This window comes from Mesocricetus auratus, unplaced genomic scaffold (genome assembly GCF_017639785.1).
Source record: "Mesocricetus auratus isolate SY011 unplaced genomic scaffold, BCM_Maur_2.0 Super-Scaffold_100008, whole genome shotgun sequence".
NCBI lineage: Eukaryota > Metazoa > Chordata > Mammalia > Rodentia > Cricetidae > Mesocricetus > Mesocricetus auratus.
Window position 1 is genome coordinate 56,521,569 of NW_024429192.1, and position 19,404 is coordinate 56,540,972.

General features: G+C 43.1%; 1 protein-coding gene across 22 annotated transcripts in view; it reads left to right on the forward strand.

The window, feature by feature from the left end:
• Nucleotides 1-19,404, forward strand: part of Kalrn (kalirin RhoGEF kinase) — a 597,009-nt gene that overhangs the window by 70,689 nt on the left and 506,916 nt on the right. The gene's annotated exons all lie outside the window — the stretch shown is intronic.

The following is a 19,404-nucleotide window of genomic DNA, read 5'->3' on the forward strand; positions in this document are numbered from 1 at the left end:
ATAATTTCTCCAGCAATTCCCAGGTAAATCACTAGAAGGTCACAACAATTTGAGTTTACTATAATTAGCACATGTGAGACTGTTAAGTTGTCTTCCCTTTGCTGAAGCACATGATACATCTGAACAAAAGGTAAACCCTGTGAGCAAGAACTAAGGGTGTAAATAGTCAGAAATGTCTACTATGCTGGGTTCAGCTTGAGTTAACAGTTAAGAAATGTAGTCATTGGGTTGGAGAGATGGCCCAGTGGTTAAAAGCACTTCTTATTCTTACAGAGGACCCAGGTTTGATTCTCAGCACCCACATGATGGTTCCCAACTATATATAACTCCAGTCTCAGGGGATCTGACACCCTCTTCTGGCTTCCATGGGTACCAGGCACACATTTGGTCTTCATACATACATTCAGACAAAACATTCCTACACATGAAAAATAAAAATAAATAAATCTTAGAAAAAATGCACATGGCGGGGGGACATGCGGGAAGACAGGGACAGTGAGACAGAAAGAGAAGTGTAATTATGGTTCTTGTTCTATCTGGAAACCTACATGTGCCCCATGCTGCAAGAAAATGTAGAGCCGGGTGTGGCTCTACTGTACTTGGCAAGAGGATCATGAGTTCAAGGCTAGTCTATTGCAAACAGCCAAATAAAAACCAGATTGCCCTTGGCTGGTGAGATGGTTCTCAGGTGAAGTACTTGCTGCTGAAGCTGGTGACCTGAATTCAGTCCCTGAGACTTGGAGGATGCAAGGAGAGAATCAACTCTTACAGACTCTTCTCTGACCTTTGCGCAAGCATGTATGCACACACACACACAAATGACTAATAGATACATGTAATTTAACATTTAGAAAATAAAGGATTCAGAAATACAAGGGATATACTTGAAAACATACTTTATAATTTAAAAACTCTGGAGTTTGAGACAACCCATGATCAAAGTATAATACATTTCAAAATTATTATAGCAGAAATAATTACTTTAGTGGAAATTCATTTTCAAAATGTGATCAGATTACAAATTACCCCATTTATAAGTGCATAGAATATAAAATATAATGCTTTTTCCCACCGTAAGCATGCCTTTTTATATCACCATAGTCTCTCCTGGGTGAACTGAGTCCTCTGTAGATTTTTAGCACACAGCTTGAGGGACACACTGAGGCTTAAGACTCCCCCCTCTTTGAGAACATGAGCATTTTTCCCAGAGGGACTGGAAGGCTGTCCTTGTTTTAACGTGTCCCTCTTTTCTAGGAATAGGAGTGAGGTCTAAGATACTAAGACAGTTTGCTGAATGCTGGCTTGCTTCTTTGCCTTTTAGAAACTAGTGGGCTCCATATCAGCAGGAGAGGGTTCTTTCTCCCTCTTGACATTGCTGGCCTTCTACAGTGCCCATGTGAAGAGAGGACAACTTCCATAACCTTGGCTCTATCCTCCCTCCCTCCCTTGCTCCCTCCCTCCCTCCCTTCCTCCCTCCCTCTCTCCCTCCCTCCTATATCTATCTACAATTTTGCTCCATGTAGAAATTCGCCTTACCAGTCCCATTCTTACCATAGATTGCTAGTTCTCAGAAATCCCTCAAGCAGGACCAAAGTAGGAATAATATAATTATTAATTTTTTGTCACAGGCAACTGAGTACAGCTGAGTTTAGGGGGAGGTGGTAATAAGTAGAATGAAAGTGAATTGAAAGTAGGCCTAATGTAGCTTCTCTTCCCTTTTATCACCTCTATGCCATTCATCTTTTGGCATGATCAGCTAAAACTATTAATTTAAAAATATTTTTTACTAATTCTTTGGAATTTTCATGTAATATATTTTTATCATATTTACCCCCAAGTCCTTCCCCTAATTATTCCCAGATTCACCCCTAATTCCCTACCACTGATTTTGTGTTCTCTTTTTAAAAATTTTTTCTAATAACCATTGATTTCAATTGTGCTGTCTGTATACTACTAGATGTGTGGCCATTCACTAGCATGTGGTCAACCTACCTGGACCCATGTCCTTAACAAAACTGCATCTTCCTCCCCCAGAGGTCATCAACTGTCTAGCGCTCCTTAGTTAGGGGTGGGTGCATGAATCCCTTCTAACTCCATGCTAGAATGTTGACTGGATTGACCTTGTTCAGCCACCCACAGCTGCATGAGCACAGCAGTCCCCCCATGTTTAGAAGACACTGTTGTGCTTCAGTCTTCCAGAACCTCTGGCTCTCACGGTCTTTGTCTTCTGTGGTGAGCATTGGGGAAGGGGTATGTTATATATGTCTCATTCATGGCTGAGCATCTTCAGTCACTTGTTCTCCATACTTTGATCATTTCTGAGGTTCTGCATTAGCCATCATCCAATGCACAAAGACACTTCTCTGATGATGTCTGAGAGCTGCACTTGTATGGGTGGCAAGACAGGAATTTAGAGAGCAGTTTGATCACGTGTCCAAAAATAATAGTAGTAAGTTTACCCCAGGAACATATGAGCTCCACAACCATGAATTCCTAGCCATATTTATGGTACTGTGCATGTGTTTACTCCTGTGGAGTGAGCCTTAAATCTAATAAGAAAGCATTGGTTACCCCCATAACACTTATGCCACTAGTCATTGTAGTACGCAGGATTTACAGTGGGTAAGACAGTTGATGACTTCAACTTGACCAGCAGCCTGCATAGTACCTTCCGTGCTATAATAGCTGTCTAGCAGGGAGGAAGCTTCCTGGTCAGTACTGACTTGATTTTTTTCAGGTTCTATGACTATTGTTTGTGGTGTCTTCCATACAGGGTCTTATTATCAAGTTCTGGGGAGTGAACTAGGGCAATGACCTTAGCTAAATTGTTTTGGAGGTCTCTTGGAGAACTCTGAACAACAACTTAAGGGGGAAGTTTTCCATAGCTACACTAGGCTTTTTATTTGGCAACCTATGGTAAATACACTTTAACTCATATCTATATCTATCTATATATATCCATGTCTATATATCTTATAAAATAGTAAGTTTTCACATGGCTTTTTCCTTTAAAAACAAAAGACAAACCTACAACAATTAAATGTGACAATATCGAGCTCAGTGGCTATTTTTGTAGCTTGACTTATTTTTGACAGTATGTTGAATGGGAAAGCTTGAGGAGGCTTTGAGTCAAAACGTCTGGTTTAACTCATGACTGTGACATTTACTGCTCTGTGACATTAAATGTATCACTTTGTCTCTGGGCTTCAGTGTCCATACATTAACCAATGCCACATTTGTCTAACTTACTCATGTTTATTGCTTAAAATGTTAGCTACTCTTACTCTTTATTGTCTAATATCTAAATTTTGGAAAAGAAGAGGATGGTGGCATGGTCAATAGGGGACCTAGGTTCTGAGAAGTCTTGGAGACAGCTCACAGGTATAAGGACCAGGCACTGAGGCAATGTCTGGGCAGAGAGAGCAAAGAGCAAGCACCCATTTGCCTTGAATTTTGTCCATGGCCTTGAGGAAGAACTTCTGTATTAGGCTTCTCTGTTAATTTGGTTGTTTCCAGGAGGGTTAGGCCGCCAGTGTTCCTCTTAAGGCCTCTTCACCTTGAGGCTAATTGCCAGGCACCTGGAGTGGGCTACCTCTGTGGAGGCAGTACTCCTGCTGGCTTAGTCCCAAGTTCAAGGTGCTTCCTGCCTTGCTGGAGTTTCTTATTCATTAAGTAAATTAAGAGATTGCATAGCCATCCCTGAATAATGGACACACTAATTGGCAGGCACCAGAAAGCTCCAGCACTGATAAATGTTAGGCTTTGGGCAGTATCTGCTGAAATCTATTCCTATCAACTACTTCAGGACCAAAGGATCCAAGAATGGTAAGGAATGCCAGTCTTAACCCAGAGAGGGAAGAGCTCAGGTAATAGAGTTCTTGGAGGTGCTGGTAGGTATAGAGCAGGCCCTGGGTTGAATGCTTTAAAGACAGACAGTGACAGGGTCCCCTCTTTGGGTAGTGAAAGTGATTGTAGCCACCACTTCCAACAGAGGGAGGACAGTCCAGGTCTGAAACATTAGCTTGGAGGAGAGTTTATGTCAGAGATAAGGTGTGGCTGCTCAGGATACCTTGACCTGTTCTGGCCATTCATCTGAAAGGCCAGCACCCATTAGTACCTGCTTGTTTGGTGGATTTGAATGGGTAGGACAAGTGGGTTTGGCGAGATCATGAGCTACCTCTCTTGTACATATGTTCTTCTCTAGCCAGTGCTCTGGGCTGACATCTGAACCACGAAGAGAGGATCGCTGTGCACAAGTTGAGGGAGCCGCTTTTATTTGAGCTCTCTGTAACGTGTGAGACAGATGAATCTGAGCTTGTGAACACAGAATGGAGAAGATGGACTAAGCTGCCATCAGGACTTGATGTGGTCTAGTAAAGACTTCAGCAACTCAGGCTGTTAGGTGCTTGTAGGGATTTGAGAGCCCTGGAGCCAGTGCCCTGGGTTGAACACCATGGATTTGTGGCCTCACTAAAGCTGTTCTAGACACCCTCTAGTGACAGCTACAACAGGAGAGTCCAGCAGATGTGGCTGGTAGGATGCTTGAAAGCAAGTGTGAGCACTGGGAATATGGAAGTGGGAGACTTTTCAGGAGCCAAGCTACTACAGGAGAAAAAGAGATATGAAGCTTAAACCAGAGCTATCTTGACCCTATTTAAGGATGCTTCTTATGTGGCAATGAGTAGAAAACTCACATTATAGAAGAAAGTCCTTGATTATGAGACAGTGTTATTTATTCAACAAATGCTTCTTGAGTATCCACACTCTTTTATGAACACAAGCATGGCAGGCAGAGTTTTCATCTTCATGGAAACTGCAGTGAAGGGGAAAATGCTTGGCTGGATGGTTCTATGGAAGCAGAGAAGAAAATACTGTCTGTGGACTTGGACTTAGAAAGTCTTAAGGATGAGAGGAAACTGGACCTATGAAGGTGGAGCACAGAAGAGAGAGTCTGAGAAATAATCTTCATGTGGAAGAGATGTGTCTGTACACACTGAGTATGTGTGAAGAAAAGTCTGGAATGAAACAGAAAGCTGGGACCACAGGCTAGGTGGGTGTTATGTCCCACATTGGAGACTGGGGGTTTTTGCTTCTATTGGGCTGTCATTGGGAGATTTTGAGAGAGGAAAGCAACTTGTTAAATGTTTTCCTGGCTGAGGTCACTTAGTAGCATGGGTGTTAGCAGGGCTGCAGGCCATGATTGTTTCAATATGTTCTCTTCCTGGCCTTCTCATGGGAGTGGTGATAGTTTTATTTTTACCCACCTCTCTGTTCTGGGTGAGTTCCAGCTTAGCAGCTCTGTGCTTCCAGTTAGAAGAGAGCTTCTGTTCAAAGTGCTACATGGGTGTGGTCTTTCCGCCACTGTGGAAGCCCTGCTACTCCTCCTGGGTGTTGACCTTGGCTTTAGAGGGTGTGTTCCTTGATTTAATGCTTTTTTTTGCTTCCTCTGCTTTTTAAGTTCTGTCCTCGTACTTCTGACTAAGGGTTTCTCAGGAGAGGTAGAGCCAGGGCAACTTATGAGTTGGGTGTGAGTAAGTTGTCATGGGAGTGTAAGTCTTTGCTTCAGTTAGATTTACTCCCACTTTATCATAAGTACCAGAAGCTTAATAAATTTGAATTGGTTTCTAGGAACAGACCCAAGTCCAGGAACATTTCTCAGTGTGGAAGAATGGATTGTCAGCAAAATTAGGGGTGTATTTTTCAAGATAAGAACCTTTTTATCTGGGTATGGTACTGTATTGTGGAAGTGTAACCCAGATAAATCCTTTTCTCCCTCAAGTTGGTTTTGGTTGGCATTTTATCATAGAAACAGAGGCCCAACAGGACAGTTATTAAATGATAATCTCAATGTCAAGCACAGGTTATCTCCCTATGAAATATGAGTCAGAGGGGCCCCAGAGGCACCCAAAGAAATATAGACTATTGTCATTGTTCCTGGTAGGCCATCATAACTAGATGGTAAGACTGAATTGCTAAGGACACCACACACTTTGGTTGAAGGGCTCTCTTGAATGAAGCCAGAAACTCTCCCTGCTTGCTAGCTTTCATAGTGCTGGAAGGGGCTTTCAGGCTGCTAGGGGAGAAGACACATTAATGATCTTATCCCGTATTGGGCCTCCAAGGCACAGTATACTCACTGGTACAACTGTGCTAAGACTGTCTATGGCGGTAACCAACTTCTCTCTTGATTGGATTTGAGACTTACTCAACAGGAGGGAATTCATGCCTGGTACTATAACACAGTTAGTACTCCTGGCTAGAGAAACACAGGCCCCAGGGGAAAACCTATGATACTGTTGTTTTTCTAAACAGTCATATCACCATGCTGCCTTCTAAATATTTATGATTATATCCACAGATTTGTGTCACCCTCAAGTGGGTAGTAGTTAAGGCAAAGGTGCATTATATTCAAAGTGCTGAGAAAAATTGACCATGAGTGCTGATCCATAGATGGGACATCTACATGTAAGGGTGTTCCTATGAGATCCTGGCACAAAAAAGAAGTATCTCATTTACACCCTAAATAAGAACCAAATTATAATACAATCACCATTTGCCCATGTTCCCCACAAGGGAACATCTCAGAAGAAAAGGTGGAAAGAATGCAAGAACTGGAAGATTGGTAAGAGAGCTGTGAAATGCTGTCCTCTAGATAGGACATGGCTGCTGTACTCATGAGTGCACAGCAGCTGTGGTGACCAACAAAAGACCTGTACAAGATCAAGCCAGTTAATCGTTTCTGCATGAAGTGGGGATAGACCCCTAGTTGAGGAGCTCTTGGCAGATGATGGCTGCTGGGAGAGAGAAAGTCACTTTTAGGAGTGTGGCTACTGGAAGATTGTCCATGCCCATGTACATATGGGGAACATTACTTGGACATAATGGGTGAAAAATGAATAAAATACTATAAAAGAAGGAGATGAAATTGGAGGGAGGTTTGACGGGAAATGGTCCTGGGAAGAGTTGGGGGACACAGTGAAGGGTGAATATGATCAAAATACATTTTATACATGTATGAATGCTTTAATAGGTAAACAAAATATAAAGATTAAAAGAACTAATTAAAAAAGAACCTGGGAATATGGCCCAAATGATAATGATTGTGTTGTAATTTTGTTTTTATTTATGATATAAATGAGATACTTTTAAATGTCTGGAATTTATATAGGAATATCCTTATATCAATCTTCATAGTATTATAGCTCCTGTTTTGCAGATCAAGAAACAGGCAAATGTCTAATGATAAGCCCAAGTCATTTGGCTTACATAATGCCATGTATAATAGTATTCTAACTGAGCGTTTCTTATCCTAAACCTTGTGTCCTCCCCATTCTGTCATCTGGAGGCTCTGATGAGAATACCTGCACCCTTGGCATTGGAGGTTGAGTCAGATGGTGAGCTGTTCATGTTTGCATTGGGGTGTCTTCCAGCCACCAAAGTATCTTGGACCATGACCTTAGGTCTCTTTTTGTTTTGAAGCTAATTTACCCCTATCCCTCTTGGAGTTCAAATTAACATCTGCTCATCACCAAGTGAACCCCTGGAGTCCTCTTGCTCTGTCATTCAGTCTCTAGTCCTCTGCAGAGTTAGGGGGAGTGACAGATGGGAGATCAAGTGGCAGATGGAAGATCAGATTTCAGACATTTTGGGCTTTATTCTGATCTACATAGTTCAGAGTGGGACTGCACACTGGTTGGTGTATGGACATGGGTATTCTGTGACCCTGCTGCCATGAGCTGGGGGCTATTATAGGGTTTTATTCTGTGTAGGAGAAAAACATTTTTTCCTTGAGCATATGGAGGGTGGAAGAATAAAAAGTTAGATTATATAAATAACTAAAACATCTATCCAGTCATTTCTCGGGAGGACAGCAGGGAAGTGATTTCAGTGAAAGATCTGCATGTGTGTGTGTATGCATGTGTGTGTGCCCATGTGTGTGCATGTGTATATCTGCGTGTGAGTGTGTATATGTGAATGTGTGCATGTGTGTGCACTTTAAAGGCCACAGGCGAGTGATGTAAGGATGGCTTCCTCTATTGCTCTTTATTCTTTGGGACAGTGTCTCACTAAACTTAGAGCTTATCGATTTGCCAAGAGTAGCTGTCAACAAGCTTTAGGAATCCTCCTGCCTCCACCTCCCCAGTGCTAAAATTACAGATGTGTTCCACCATGCCTGGCTTTTTACGTAGGAGCTGGGCATCTAAACTTAGATCCTCATTCTTGCATGACAAGCACTTTACCAACTGAGCCATTTCCCTAGCCCCTCCATGGAGTCTTGTTCAGCCTTAAAGAAGAACAAAATTATGTCATTGCAGGGAAATGAATGCAACCAGGACTTAGCAAATTAAATGAAATAAGACAGATTCAAAAAGACAAATACTGAATATTTTCCCTCACAAGTTAAATCCAACTTAAATGTACACATGTATGGTGTGAAAGCAAAAGGAACATTTGGGATGAGGAAGGGGGCAGTGGGAGGGAGGACAAGAAGGTAATGGAGGGTGACTATGAGCAGTATGTGAGGTACATGCATGGAAATGAAAATATAGTAGCAAAACCTATCATCTTGCAAAATGAATATGTGCTAATAATACGTTTTTTAACACACATGATTTTAAAAGTGCCTGGGAAAGGCTCCCTGCCCAGACACCTCTGACCTTGGCAGCACCTGGACACCTTACAGTTTCATTCATTCCTTAGTTAATATCAGGTAGCTGGTCTTTTAATGAATGCTAAAATAATGCACCTAGGTGTTAATTTAAGACTCTTCCGGAAGAAACAGAGCAACAGTAGGCAGTGTGGGAGAAAGTAGGAGGAAGTGGGGCGGGTGGTGTCTGGAGTGAATGGAGTGACTCACACTTGGTAGGAGATATTCTGGGATGGCTTCCTGGAGGCAAGAAGCACTTAGCATAGTATGGGGCCAAAAGGGCTGTTGGCGCTGTGTTTTGGGAGCTGTGGCCCAACATCCACCAAGATAGTGCATGTCAGTTTTTAGCTTCTGGGATAATGGAATTAGCTCCAGTAGTATAAGGTACAAATCGTGATTACCTCGCAAGCTTTTATAATTACTTTTTAGAAGCCCCTTTTTGCTTTGGTGTGGTCTTTCTTCCAGTGTCAGGACTTGAACATAATGTCTTTAAATGACATTTAATTAATAAAAAGATGAAGTCCCTTTAGGTTTCAAGATGCCTTAGGAAGCCCCTCATTCTCTCCTCAAAGACTCACTGACTCTTCTCAGGGATGCTCTTGGAAGCTTTCCTGTGGACAGTCCAGGAGCAGAGGGGAGAGGGTCTTACCAGAGGGCCACTGCACACTTTCCAGGTCCAAGAATCCTCTGTGGGGAAGCAATAAACACTCTTTGTGTCAAAGCCAGATGTGGGGAGTCTGAGGGGTCGGTTTCCCAGCCAGGGTGCAGGTAAGGGATCGCAGATGGCAGGTGGTTCTGGCTGCCACTTAAAAGGGGCTGATGGTGGGGTTGAGGGGGTGCGGATGGCTTCAGCTGTACTCTGTGTGAAGTAAGCAGGGGTTGCTATTCTTAGCATCCAGGGAAGCATTAGCAACTGCGTGGGGATTACAACACCTCTGTGGGAGGGAGGAATATGAACATCTTACAAGTGCCACACACACACCTCCGCAGGAACCCTTTGCCCCAATAGAGGTCCTGGGTGTTACTATCACTTCTGCTTTTGTAATTGGAGCTGATCATTTGGGCCAGATGTAAATGACTCAGAAATAAATGAATGGCCATTGAGCTCTAATAAAAGTAAATGACTTTCGCTTCTAACATTTCATAACTGTTTTATTTGAATATTAAATAACCAGTTTTTCCTTGGTGCTGGAAATACAACTTCTCATTTAATTTTCACAATACTGGAAGATAGTTCTGATTCTTTACAGTTTATAAAGCACATCCATTACCTCATTTGATTTTTTCCAACAGTACATATGTACTCGTTTCACGGGTGGGAAGTGACCAGATGAGTGACTAACTTGAGAGTGTCTATCTGTGAAGAACTGATATTGAAACTTGAGTTCAGAGCTCTGTATTCCATTTCTACCCTCCCTTCCACTGCATGGGAAGTGCCCAACTCTGCTTTCCCCTGAGCCTCTGTGCAGCTCTCCATCACCGTGGCAAAATACACAAGGCAATTGCTTAGAAGAGACTCATAGTTCTGAAGATCCAAGTGTATGACTGGGTAGCCCTGTTGCTTTGAGCTTGTGGTAGGGGCAGTTCACCATGGCGGGCACAAATTTCAGTACAAACTTCTTATACCATAAGCCAGGAAGCAAAGACAAAGGGAGAGACTAGGAAATTCCATGTGAAGACATACCCCATGACCTAAAAACCTTGTGCAAAACCCTGCAATTTAATAATGCTACCCTGGGATCCAAGCCTTTAGTACATGGCTTTAGGGGGACATTCAGTATCTAAGTGATGTCTAAACAGGTTATATTATGAATGGCTGGCTTCTTTGGGATCTGTTCTGGATCACACTGATGGGTAATGATGTAGGAGTCCCTCCCAGCTGACCAACCCACGCTGGGGCCAGGTTATTCCAAATGGTAAGCTACAGGTGAAGTCTAGCCCTGTGTCTGGATTAAAAAGCAGATTAGGTTTTGGTCCTGTAACACTGAGTTTGAAGGCTTAAGGAGATTTCCTAACTTGGGAGATGGGTGGAATGGGCTTTAGGAAAAGTCCCTGGGTTTTAAGGATACTGATGTATCCTTTGAGGGTATCTGGAACTTAGGGCTTCAGTTCATGCCTTCATAGGTGAATGCAGATGTCTGAATCCCATCCCTAGATCGCTGACTGGGTATGTTTTGCCACTGGTAATGATGTGCTCACCAGTGGTGTAGGTGAGAGTTTCAAGGGTGGCCGTGAGGATTGGGAAAGCATCAGCAGTTGTGTTGCTCTCACTCAGAGCAGGAAAGGACCATAGACCGTCTCCAGCTCCCTGGCTTCTTAGCTATGCTTGTTGGGTCAAATCTGGCAGCGACAGAAGATAGATTTCATGAGGTAAACCAAAAGACAAGAAGTGTTGGGTTTGCAGGGTGGAGAGGATATTCAGGGCCTCTGACGTTCCAGCACTGTTTCCTGTTGCAGCTGTGCCTCTCACAGCTGTGGCTCTGAATCCTGAGTCTGAGAACTTTTGACTAGCATGTCAGGTGATGTACATCTCTATGGGTGGTCTTTCCACCCCAAGTTAGGCTTGCTTTCAGTGTCAGGCTGGCTTTTTTTCTTTTTTGAGATGCAGAGGTGGGTTATGCCAGCCTGCACACATGAAATAAAACTTAAGTTTTCCCACAAGCACAATGCTATTAGGGTCTAGGAGAAAACATCACCCAGTGTGTTGGGGGAATTGGTACTAAGGACTGACAATACTGTTTTTCTCAAACTTCTCCCCTTATCATAACCCCTTTCTTTCTGTGTCCCTGCCATTTATTTTGAGATAAACTCATTGGATAGCACAGGCTGACCTCAAACTCACAAACCTCTGCCATAGCCTCTGCTAGGATTGTAATCACACACCCTCAGGCCACAGGTCAACGTCTCATTTTCTAAATCTAGAGTGTGATTAATCACATAAGCAAGGAAGAGGGACTCCCATTTCCAGCAGAATCATTGAATTTAATAAATTATATATGGAGAATCAGTCAAGGGTCCAATGCTATATGGCATGCTCCAGAAGATACCAGAATAGACAGAAATCTCTGTCTTTGAAGAAAGCTAGAACCCTACAGGAAAATGAAGTAAGCATATACACAATGATTCTTCTTTGTGTTGAATTAATCCATTAACCATTAATTCAACATGTAAGGGCCCTTCTCTGAGTAGACTGTCAAATCATAACCGCTCTTACCTTTATGATACTCGTTCAGAATTATCTTTTTTGATATATGGATATAAATACTACTTCTGTTAGTAAATCAGGACGTGGCGTCACTAGACAGAGATTTTGACTATTTTTGTTTTGTTTTGTTTTGAGACAGGGTTTCTCTGTATTGTTTTGGAGGCTGTCCTGGAACTCACTCTGTAGACCAAGCTGGCCTCGAACTCACAGAGATCTGCCTGCCTCTGCCTCCCGAGTGCTGGGATAAAAGGCGTGTGCCACCAACGCCTGGCGATTTTGACTATTTTTTAATCTATCTCCAGAGCATAGTACGCTGTCTAGTACACAGTAGATGCTCAGTAAATAATGTTAAATAGATGGAATTTTCTAGTCTGGGATGATCAATCAAGCCTAAGATAGCTGTTTAAAATATGATAGAATTTGAGTAGCAGCAAAGAAGGCATTTTAAACTTTTCAGGGGAAATCACTGGCAACTCCATGGCAATGTGATATTTATTTCCCTTCCATGTTTATAAAATATCACACAAACCACCCATGGGCACTTGCCTATTTCTTACCTCTTGTATCAGACCATTAGGGATGAGTTGACTCTGGGGTCTGTGGCACCTGGCTGTATGATGAAGTGTGAAAAATGGTGGTTTATTTCTACTTGAAACATTTTTTTTTTCTAGTTTGGGAATACCTTTGGAGCCCTGTTGAAAGAGGCTATGGATCGGAATTCTCCATAAGGCCATTAATTATTGAATTTGTATTGTTGTGAAACAAAGGAATACCTTAGTGGTGTCCGCTATTGCAGGTGCAGAGTTGATATCCGTATACATGCTGGTAATCCCAGGCAGACCTGTTGGCATGCACTTAGGGAAGAAGACAGGACACTGTCAGCATATCATAGCTGAAGGGAAGATGGGCAGTTAGTGGCTTCAGATGTCACAGCGCAGTCCTCCCTCTCTGGTCTCCCTGGCTCTCTGTTGGGCAATGAGAGACTTAAGATGGACTCTGAAAACAAGTCCCACTGAGGGATTCTGGTCCTTTGGCTTGTTGAAGGGTGAGGTCAGTGGTGCTGGAGAGCTCAGCTGCTGTGACAGTAGTGTAGGCTGTGGCTATAGAGAAAGAGGACACAATGCCAGGCTACCAGAAGGTCTTTGTCCACAAAGACCTGTAGAAGTTTGGTGTCACTCTGCTGCTCAGATCAACTTCTGAGACACTCATCTACTTTCCTTGTCCACATCTGGGTGTGCACAAAGTCAGAATACAGGAGTCTTTTTGATGGGCATATTTATGGTGATGTGCATAAACCCTTGGTTTCTGGGTGTAAATGGTAAAGCTTGGGAGAAGGTTTGTGTTTAGCATTGTGAGGTATTCACTGACACCTTAGCAAAATTGTTGTGGGCCCGAGGAGGTGCACAATCAGCACAGATGCAGGCCATACAGAAGACACGTGGTCCCTGCACCAACCACGGGAACAGGGTGCGTATAGTATCAATAAGCTTCCATACAGGTTATGACATTTGCAATACATGGTAGCCTTGTGAGGTAGATGGGGCTCTGCAGCCTGACATCATGTGCCCCTGAGGATGAGATGAGATGGCAGCTCATCTTTGGGAAGGACACCACGAGAGTGGAGTGTTGCTTCTGATAGCTATGCAGGCCGCAACAGCATATCCACCCCACTACCTGGAAGCCAGCCAGGCATTTTCACAGATGGAGAAATGGAAGGTAAAGAGATTTGCCAGGACTGCCCAGGTGGCAGCAAGCCTTGAACCTAAGACCTCAGTTTGTGAGTATCTTGATCTGCTCTGTCATTTCATGTTGTTAATTTCAAATTAGAAAAACCGATAGAAATGGATGGCACTAGAAGAAACCATTCTGAGTGAGGTAATGCAGTCACAAAAAGAGAAACATGGCATGTACTCTCTCATGTATGGATTTTAGACATAGATCTGGGGAGTGCCAGCCTACAATCCCATGGCCAGAGAGTCTGGGAAACACAACCTTCATTCAGTGGCTGATGGAAGAAGAGGCAGATTCCCACGGCTAAGCACTGAGCTGAACTCAAGAAAGCCATTAACAGAGAGGGAGGACTGATGACCAAAGGGATTAAGACTGAGCTGGTTTAACCCCCAGAAACAGCTGACCTGACAAGGGTTAACTCTTGAATCCCAGGCTGATGCCTGGGAATCCAGCATGGGACTGATCTAGACCCCCTGAATGTGGGTGTGAGTGAGGAGGCCTAGGCAATCTATTGAGCCTTGGGCAGTAGATCAGTATTTATCCGGAGTATACACATGGACTTTGGACTCCCATCCAACAATGTGAGATGCACTCTCCCCCTGAACTCTTGGGGGAGGGTCTGGGCCCTGCCCTGGATGAAATTACAGACTATGGACACCCCCATGGAGGGCCTCACCCTCCCTGGGGAAATGAGGGGATATTGGGGGGGCTGGGGGGAGGGTACGGGAGGAGGGGAGGGAAACAGAGAGGAACCTGGAACTGACATGTGAAGCAACCTTGTTTCTAATCTAAATTTAAACTTAAAAATAAATAAATAAATAATAGCTGGGCGGTGGTGGCGCATGCCTTTAATCCCAGGCAGAGGCAGGCATATCTCTGTGAGTTCGAGGCCAGGCTGGACCGATAGCCTCCAAAACAATACAGAGAAACCCTGTCTCGTAAAATAATAATAATAATAATAATAATAATAATAATAATAATAATAAAAGAAAAACCGATAGCTAGGTATGTCATGACACAGAGATGCTATCAGAGAAAATATCCTTTACTCTTTGCCCTTGACTGCCTGCAGCTCTTAGGAGGGGAGAAGTAATGTTAAGAACCTGGGATGACTCAGTGTTAGGCTATCACCCCCTCTGTCTAATTAGAGCTGTGCTGCCCAATCTGGTTTTCACCTGTGGGCAGTGGTGGGCAAAAGTTAGAGGTGCCATCTTGTTTTGGGTTCTGAGTCCCTAAGACAATTGTGGAGGAAAAATAAAATGACTACGAAGCTTTCAACAACTCACCTACCACCAGTCCCCTCAGACACTATGTTCTCCTTCAGCGTCTCTCCTGGATTCATAGCTTCCCTTGATGATCACTACAGAAGTGTGCATAAAAGAGTATAATTGTTCAGAAATTTCTGGCTAAGAAATAGGAGAAATTTCAGTGCCTTTTTCAGGCCACTAGTTGATGACTCTGTTCTTCTTTGTTCCTCCTTCCTTCTACCCATCCTCTTCTTACTGATTCTCCCACCTCTCATTTTCCCTCCCCTGTTCTCTTCCTGTCTGCCATAGTATACAGCCCAGTCTGGTCTTGAACTTGTGCTCCTCCTACCCATGCTTCCCATGCGCTGGGATACAGGCAGGTACCACCATGCCTGCCCCTCTTAAGAAAATGGATCATGACTGAAAAGAATTGAACTTAAAAAGACATTGATCAGGAAGATTTTTCAGCAAGGCTCCTTTATGTTTTCCTTAAAATTATGTTAAGAAATGAGCCATTACCCCATTTGTTTTCTTAGCCATTGTTGGTATGATTTTGCTGCATCAACTATTTTCATTGTACTATTTCCAATATCTAAGCAAGTGTTCCAGGCTGCTTCCTGCCTCCTGGGAGGGAAATAAGTTGCAGGGGCTTCTCTGTGGTCTCAGAGCCCCCTGTCCTTTGTTGTGACTTGGTGTCTTATTTTAAATTCATGATGGGTGTGATGCCATCTAATTATAACTTCCCTATCTTAATTTGAGTCACAAACCTAGATTCTTCTAAAGGGTACACTAAAAAGCTGGATGCTTGCAAGAGTTTTTCATGATGTAACACAAAAGGTGAAGTCTACTATATTGTTATAACTTATGTAAATTTTCTTATGGAAACGGAAAGGCTCAAGCCTGTTGCACTGTGCTCCCCAAGTGACAGTTTCATCAAATCCATATGTTCACAGATAAAGGAATCATTGTCATATGGCAAATGGCCAAAAAAGCTCCCAGCCCACTTCCGTAAGATTGTCCAAGAGTGCCTGGTATACCCCACCCCTCAATTATTCCCATAGATTGTGAACATATGGGCACAATACTCTTGAAGTCATAGTAAAGTGACTTGTATTTGGCCATTATTCAAGCCAAATGAAAGAAGGCGCTGTTGTCCGTCTGGCTCAACTACAGTGTAGGTCTCAAAAAAATAATGACCCTGGTTAGCTAATGACAAGAGTCCAAGGCTTCCAGGATGGGTGCTTTTATGGTGGTAGTCCAAATACAAACATTTATAAGTTTCAAATTGATTACAGATTTGTGAGCTATACTTGCTGGTTCTCTTTAACTTCCAACTGTATGGCTTCTCTATATTGTATTAACTTATTACACATTTGATAAGGCTTTCCCTGCTTCAGCTTGGTTCAGGTAAGGGTGACTTACTAATTTATGAAAGCCTCAACTTAATCAAAGTAGGTAATTCTGAGAATAATGCCTCTGTACCCTAAAGTGTCCCTAACACGTCACGCAATGACTTTTCTTATACTTAAATGTATACTACTGATTCTCATCTCATTGTCACCTCTTTCCCAACCTCTCATCTTTCAGGATCTCTGCTTTCTTGTCTCTATCTACATTGGACCACTGGCTTCCAAGCTTAGTAGAAAGTCCATCTTAAAGTTCATTTGGTCCAATTTTCCATTTAGGTAGAATTGTCTCTAAATGATCGGTGAGTAGTGATAATTTATGTCTTCTGCAACAAGGCACTCATGACCAACAAAACAATTCATTTTGTTATTGGACAGATCTAATTATTGGTAAATTATTTTATGTAATTGAAATCTGACTCTGTTTAATTTAGGCACATTGATCTTAGGTCAACTCCCTGGAGTCATAGACATGCAATTTCATTCCTGCTTGGGATTCTTCAGACAATTGAGAACAGTGGTTGTAATTGTCCTATTGTCTTTTGTTAATGTGTGTGTGTTATACTTTTTGGTCGTGCCTGTGTCTCCTTAATTGTCTCCCTTTCTCTTATGCTTCATTTGCTTTATTACTCTATTCCACAGTTTTATATGCTAAAACTCTCCATTATTTTCTATCTCTGAGGAATTTATGTGTTATGTGATATGTGCCATATGCTTTAAACTACCCAATTATTACCCCCTTCATCCTATTCATTCATTTTCTCAATTAATATTTATTAAGTGCGAAATTATGGTAGGTACTAAGGAGGCACCAGTAGCCTGGGCTGACCCCCTTGCTCTAAACCATTTCTTCCTCATGAGTCATGCTCTAACTTTTCTCAAATTACTCAGTCTACCTGCACTCACATTTATCAACAGAAGAAATTAGTCCTTTCTTCCTCTCTTAATCAGTTTCATTCTATTTTATTAGTGTCCATCACACACAATAATGAGCTGCACAATGATATCCATGCATACATACAGTGTGCTTTGACCGTACTTATACCTTCTAGTCACTCAGTCTTGCTCCCCTCTGCTGTTTTGCTTTTTCTTCTCTAATGGTCCCTATTCTACTTTCATCTTTTATTCTTTGTTTTATTTTATTTCAAGTAAGATCAGTTCTTGAACAGAAAATGGGATGTTGTAGCTGCTTTCAACTCATATAATATCTGTAAATGCTCTCTCTATTTGGTTGTTTTTTTGTTTTGTTCATTTTTGTTTGTTTGTTTTCGTTTATCGAGACAGGTTTTCTCTGTGGCTTTGGAGGCTATCCTGGAACTCACTCTGTAGACCAGACTGGCCTCGAACTCACAGAGATCCACCTGCCTCTGCCTCCCTAGTGCTGGGATTAAAGGTGTGCACCACTAGCGCCCAGATGAGGGTCCTGTTTTTAAGAACAGCGAACTCTATTGTCTAAGTGAGATGTCTTCTATTAGCTAAGACTTGGCTCAGTAGCGTTGAGGGAATCCCGGAAGGACACGCCTTGAGGTGGTAGACTTCTTTCTGTGCCTTATGGGGAAAGAGCTGAGCTGGTACATGAACTTGATGTTCTGCCAAGTTCATATGCTCTAGGGGAGGAAGACTGAATAGTGAATGATTCTGCCTGATGTTGAAAAATTTCACCCCAAGGCCAGGGGCTCCTCAGGAGCCACAGCAAAGTGGTCTTGAGAAGGATCAGAACTGGGACAGCATGTTCTTAGTGTAGCTCTGGTGGCCTTTGTTTATTTGTTTTCTAGAGATGCTTTTTGAAGGAACTGCAACTGTCAGGTGCCTGGGGTCTATGCTAGGAGCTGTCTTGTGAGGTTCCCGTGGACCCAGGCTGTTTTGTTTTCTAGGCCATAGCAATTCAGAACACTGGGGTTCAAGATAGTAGCTGAAGAGAACTCTTCACGTTATGCAGGTATGATGTTTTCCTGTGGTGAGAGGAGGGTTCCTGGTGCTGGACAGGGGTCATGAACACATCAGCCCAGCTGCTTTGCTCAGTCAGTATGGGCCCCAGATGTGAAAGGAAGAAAGTGACCTGCACTGAGCATCGACCACATGCCCAGCATTTTCATATGTCACCTCACACATCACCTCGGGATACTTAAGTTTCACAAGAGGCATATTAACACAACCATGTGTTAGACACGGGGAAGGAGGCACAGTTGGTGAACAGGCCTGCTCTGACCTCATCTTCTTGGTTTCTCCTCTCAGATCCCTGAATGCCCTTGTTCTCAGAATATTGCCCTATAATGGTTTGCCCACTCCAGAGATAGAATGAATTTGGCTGGGCTTCAGACTTTAGGGTTCTTTGCAAAGCATTTCAGCTGATTTTTAATATGCAGCTAGAACAGAGAATGCTGTTTTGTTTTTCCATCAGCTTTTTGGTATGTAGTGCTAGGGACAGAACTCCAGGCATTATGAATGCTAGACAGATTCCTACCACTGAGATACACTTCCAGCCCCTGACTCATGATAGATTGTGTGTGTGTGTGTGTGTGTGTGTGTGTGTGTGTGTGTCCGCCCTCATGTGCATTCATGGGAGTTAATCCAGGGGTATTCAAGGGTGAGCATGCATCAGAACCGTGGGAAGCATCTGAGGTTCAGCAGGTCCAGGTGGACCCAAGAATCTGCACTTCTCACAAGTTTACAGGTGACACTGATGCTGCTGGTCTGGGGACCCCATTATGAAAGTCTATGATCTCTTAGAATAAGAGTGTGTAGTTAGCAAATGCTGAATGAATTTCACCAGCTGCCAAGGTCACTGGGTGGGAGTGGAGTTGGGATCAGATCCATCACCTAACCAGATAGCATGGCCCACCCCCTTACCCTGGTATAAGCCAGTTGAAGGGACCTGAAAGATGAAGTGGGGATGTGTTTGGTATCTGGATAACTTCTGGGAGGAGGGTAGAATATTGGCTGGCAGAGAGACCTCCAGGGAGAGGCAGCACCCATTTCCTGCCAGGAAGCCTTGATGTGCTGGGTAGATGGTCAGAGCAATCCTGAGGTCCCAGAGTCCTGATGTAGGACACAGATATTCAGTGTGATATATGACCCGGGAAAAGATGGCCCTGAGGTTGCTTGTCCCAGAGTGTCTGTTCCAAAGACGGTGGTGCTGCTCTTTAAAGCTGTGCCTTGTTTGAACAG